The sequence below is a fragment of the Erpetoichthys calabaricus genome, chromosome 14 (genome assembly GCF_900747795.2).
Source record: "Erpetoichthys calabaricus chromosome 14, fErpCal1.3, whole genome shotgun sequence".
Lineage (NCBI taxonomy): Eukaryota > Metazoa > Chordata > Cladistia > Polypteriformes > Polypteridae > Erpetoichthys > Erpetoichthys calabaricus.
The window spans coordinates 60,542,381-60,548,380 of record NC_041407.2 but is presented as its reverse complement, the minus strand read 5'-3'; positions in this window follow the sequence as shown (position 1 = coordinate 60,548,380).

Below are 6,000 nucleotides of genomic sequence, written 5' to 3'. Positions count from 1 at the left end.
TCAGCCTTGATAATACTGAAGTATAAAGATATCTTACACTTCTGTACTAAGATCTGTTTCCTTGTGAACTGTTTAAGCATCTTGTCTGCATGGAATTCCCTGGCTGAGTTGCAATGGGAAAACACACTTAGATCACAGCTGATACTATTTAGAAAGGACAAATGCAAAGAAGGTATGAAAACAAGTCAATAATATAAGGAGGAAAAATATCCTAGTGATTATCATATCTAAGATGGGCAATATTTAAATTGAAATTTTGAAAAAGAGTTAAAGGATACCTGCCAATATATCTACACTTATTATAGTGAACAAGTGAACAAAAACAACAGCTATTTATCCATCCATCCATTATCCAACCCCGCTATATCCTAACTACAGGGTCTAGACTCATTAATACAGACAGATAAAGCAATTATCTATTTAGCTTTTTAATAGTATATTTGGTAGTCAATGACTTTAACATAACAGTCTCAAAACCATCTAATCCAAATTAAGGTCCCAGCTGAATGGAGCCTGTCCTGGCAGACCTGGTTGCAAGGTAGAAAGCGGGCATTCACAGGGTGCCAGAGGGGTTGTAGGAGGAAAAATCCATGCAGACCTGGGGAGAAAAAGCACACTTCATATGGACAATGACATCATCATTTCCACACATTCAAATGGTTTACAAAAGAACAGACCATGGGAATGTGCAAGTCTTTTCTCTTAGCCTTGATAATTAGGTAAAAGTGGGATTAAATAACTATCATTTTTATGCATGCCTTGAAATCCGACTTTACTTAAAGGTAGACTGCACTAAGCCTTGATAATTAGGTAAAAGTGGGATTAAATAACTATCATTTTTATGCATGCCTTGAAATCTGACTTTACTTAAAGGTAGACTGCACTAATGCAGTTTGTCCAGGATGTGGCACAATTGACTCACTTCATGTCTTCATCTATCAACTGCATGTACTGCAGCAGCTTTCTAGGACCTAAAATAAAATAATTGTCAGAACAGGCTTACCCTGAGATTGCTGTGAATGTACTGTATTGAAGAATTAAATATTAAATAATTGTTTTTTCTGTACTCAACATATTAATGGATGAACTACACAGCTCACGCTGCATAAGGAAAGCAGAAAATATCTTAAAAGACTCCTCACACCCCACTCATGACATGTTCTAACTGTTGCCATCATGCAAAAGATATAGGAGCATCAAAACAAAGACTAATGGACTGAATAACAGTTTCTACCCTGTTGCTATTAGGACACTGAATGCCACCTAATCACCTCCAATGCAGCAGTGCAATAGATGACATCTTGTGCAATAGTGTTCATGTGTAATTAAGGTCTTACGCTGAATGTTTGTGTTCTACCTTACTTCTTCTTATTCTTTCTCATCCTTTTGTAATTATATTTATTTATATTTTGACACCGTAGGGACTGCACCTAATTTTGTTGTATTTGTTACAATGACAATAAAGATATTCTGATTCTGAATATAAAGAAAAAAAAATACATTTATTTTAAACTCGAGTGTATTCTTATCAATCAAACTACAACTTTTACCAATTTTGACTGGCATTAGTTAACTTAGAAGATATTTTTCTGCTTCTACTGTTTAGATTTTTTTCTACTGTCAGACTGAATTGCCAAATAACTGAATCAGCCACCAAGCAGGTCTGTGTAGATCGTGAAGAATCTCTTTATATTTTGTACAATCTAGTTAAACTGCATAAAAATATGAATTGGCTTCTCATGAGTACCTGGAGCTAGTGTAAAAAGTACACAGTCAAGAATTAGGAACTCAGTTATTATTGGAGGTTTGTAGAACGTTGAAGAGGAACCAGGCTTCAATGGATTTGAGCACAGATCTGGTTTATCTTTCTTTGACATTTTAAAGTCCTCTACTTTCCTGTTTGAGCAGCTGACATGAATAACCTGTTAAGAAGGTTGCCTGAAGCTTCACGAGACTGGTCTTCTTCTTTTTTTTTTCTTATTTCGCCTTATACAATTTCTTGTATTAGGAATTTATTAGTTTTGGCATACCCCCTGGGGTCAGAGCACAGGGTCAGCCATTGCACAGCACCCCTAGAGCAATTGCAGGTTAAGGGGCCCAGCAGAGTAGGATCTCTTTTTGCAGTAACGAGGAATCGAACCAGCATCGGTGCAGATTGTTAGCCTCAGAGCCACCACTCTATCCTATTCAATTGTAATACCTCCAGTAAAAGTGATCTGGTATCACTTGCTGACACAACTTTAATGATGGAACAGTTCCATCCTGGAGGTTTACTAAAATGTGGCACCAAAATAACAGGAAGAAAGTACTTCAAACAGTAAAGAACATGCATACATGGAGGGCATTATCTTTACTAGTCTTCAGCAAATGGGTGCTGAGACGATTCACACTTTTGAATTTGACCATTCATTACTATTCAGGGGCAGCACGGTGGTGCAGTGGTAGCGCTGCTGCCTCGCAGTAAGGGTTCACTTCCCGGGTCCTCCCTGTGTGGAGTTTGCATGTTCTCCCCATGTCTGCGTGGGTTTCCTCCGGGCGCTCCGGTTTCCTCCCACAGTCCAAAGACATGCAGGTTAGGTGGACTGGCGATTCAAAATTGGCCCTAGTGTGTGCTTGGTATGTGGGTGTGTTTGTGTGTGTCCTGCGGTGGGTTGGCACCCTGCCCGGGATTGGTTCCTGCCTTGTGCCCTGTGTTGGCTGGGATTGGCTCCAGCAGACCCCCGTGACCCTGTGTTCAGATTCAGCGGGTTGGAAAATGGATGGATTACTATTCAGTTCATGTATTTTTTATTTTGTTTCTCCATTAAGGGAAACACTAATGTTATCAGATTAGCACTATAGGAATATTATTATTGAAGTATTATTCAATAAAACCATACCCCCTTCTTCAAACACATGGTCTTAAATGATCAAAATCTCCCAATAGTCAGGGGATAAAGAACAGATCAGTGAATGTAAGTACTAAGGGGCAGTCAAAAATCCAAAACCACTAGCACAAACAAATATAACGAGAATACCAAGATATACAGTAATTGAGAAAATGAGCATTTGAATTAACTCCAGATGTTGTTAATCATATATATATTGGTTTATTGAGGGTCAGTATTGTTACTTGCACAGAGCACTGTGAAAATCATACTTGCACGTTCTGAACATCGCCACTCTCTGACATCATGATTCATGAGTATAACTACCTTACCTCAACAATTCTGTCTTCCTTACATGAAATGCCTCAAAACATGTTCACCACAGCAATTTAACTGAGACCAAAATTGCTGTCTGTCTTTTGGTTGCTTCAGATTTATCCAAAAAGAAGGAAAGCCGCTGGTGGAGGATGGAAGTGGTAAATAAGAACCAGGAAAACCAAAGAAAATTTTGGGCCAACCCATTTAGTGCAATCGTCCAAAAAATAGAACAGAAATAAGCATGTGATGGTGAGACTAAAAACAGGTGTAATATCTGCCCTTTCAGCTTCAGTGACTTTTCGAAACATTCAGCTCTCTCAAGCAGGTCTGCATCGGGAAGCTTGTGCATGTGGGACAAAATTCTGTCAGCTGAGACCCTATCCTCCTTGAGTCCTCAGTATTAAGGGGCATGGCTGAGTTTTCCTTCATGGGGGGTTTCACTATGCCAGGGAAGAGAAAAGAGAAGATACAATTAGCTTTGGCGCCCCCTTCTATGCCCAGTGGGTTATTATATACCTAGTCCAAACCTGGAAGGTGATCTTCAGGTGCCCATGCTTGAAACGTGGCAGACATTCCTTGCTACACCAGAGAGTGCTCACCCAGTAAAGGGCATGGCCAGATCACTTGTAATAAAATAAGACTCCATATATATATTTTGGTGTCAGTTTCAGGTTTGCATATTCTTTTAAAATGAATAGCATCTTCAGACAAACTAATAAAATTTCACTTTTTTAATACTGACTGACTCGAGAGACTGCAGGTCAGCTTAGGAAATGTAGCAATGGCTGTAGGTTTTCAGTTTATTTTTGTCCCCAATTTAAACTTAATTTTGACTTTGTGTCTGTTGGAAAATTCCTATTTGTAGTGTTCTACTGAAGTTTTACCTTTTTTACAGATGTAAAAGTAAAGTATGACAGTGTTTACTGATAAGGGCTTCCATAAAATAAGCCATCTTTACTATCTCTAAAATGCAGACCTAGTAGGATCCATGTGCTTTGACTAAGCCTCGAGATTTAAGGCTGGTAGGCCTCTGGTTTGCAATCTCATGTCTTCCACTGAAACAAAGTGTTTTTTGCATAAATGTAACACTTGGGCTTGAACTACCCAATAGATTTTGTGGAGACTGGCCCTGACACAGACAGGCAGACACGTTCATGTCACCCAACACACGTTTATTATACATTATATTTACAAGTAAAATGCACAATCCAGTGCCAAAGCACCATTCACCCTTTCAAGTCCTTGGCCACAACACAATGCCTTTCTCTCTCTCTGGTCCGCCTCCACTCCTCTCCAACACGCTTTGTCTTCTTCCTCCCGACTCTCGCCTTGACTGGAGGGAGGCGGCCCTTTTTTATGTGCCCCAGATGGGCTCCAGGTGCATCGTTAGGGCCTCCATAGCCACACCCCTGTGTGGCGGAAGTTAGGGCCTCCGTAGCCACACCCCTGTGTGGCGGAAGCTCCCAAGGTGTTGCCGGAAGTCCACCGGGTGCCCTCAAGTTTCTTCCCCCCAGCACTTCCCGGTGTGGCGGAAGTACTGAGGGCCAACACCCCCAAGGCATTGGGACGCCCCCTGGCGGTGACCACGGGCCCCTACAGGGCTGAGCTTCCAAGCTCCGTACCCGTGGTCCCCAAAACCACCAGGGAGGACGCCCCCTCGTGTCCTGGAGGAGGCACAAGCCCTCCTCCGCTCCTCCTAGGCGTCCCGGCCGGGCATGGATGCCCGCCGGGCACCACAATTTGTACACGGGGCCACACATGAAGGAAACACCATTTTTCTCTGGAAAGTAGGAGTAGATCTGAAGATGAAAATGGTTGTAGTCGGACAGGCAGGGTTTGCAACTGCAGTTTTGTTTGTTTTCCAAAGCATTTAGACAACACGGCAAAGCTCAATCACGATAAAAACAAACATCAGTAAGAAAATGCTTCTACATGAGACATATGTCTTGTGTTCATTTGAAAGAATGAGCAGAAGTGGAACGTTTCATTGGTGTCTGAAATAAAGAGGTGTTGTGTCTTTAGAATAAATATGATTTTAAAATATTGACAAAATCTGCAAAAGGGGCAGAGAAAATGCCCCAGAATGACCGGAGTGTGTTTGTGCAAATTTTAAATAAGAACGGGCATTCAAATTATTTTGTATTTTTTTTATTTCTCTAGCTGAATATAAATGCAATAAATTGCCCATGTACAGCATCATGTTTAGTGTATCTGATGAGTACCAGATATCTGAGAAATCAACGGAGCTGTGTTTATAATTAGGTTATGAACTAATACGAAAAACAATGTCCAAAACATTTATTGGTCAGCTATAATAATTCATTTTAGCTTTCATAAATATTGCATCATTATAGTATGAAAATTCTTTATCCTTGATAACATAATAGAAATATACACTCCATTGGAATGCAGTCTTTAGGGTATAAGCAATTTCTCTTCACCATTTTTCTGATTTTTGTAAATTGTTATTATTGGTTAATCATTTGTAATACAGCATTCTTCATTTTCAAAGTTCTTGTTTTTTAGAAGGAACAAGCTCAAGAAACAAATCAAAATAATAAAGTAGATACACAGGATAAAATGTACCTGTCTGCTCTTGGGTTTAAGGTATTGTGGTCAGACTAGACAAGGGCTTTCCAGGTTCCATCATTTTCTTTCAGCCCGACAGCTTAGTCAGAAGTTAATCCCTTTGATTTCAAAATTTTTTATTTGGCTTGTTAGTGCTTTCATTCTCCTGTGTCTGGTCATTTTAAGATTGTTGATTTTTCTTTGTTCTTCTTCTTCCACTTCTTTCCAAATATTTTGTTAAAACAGA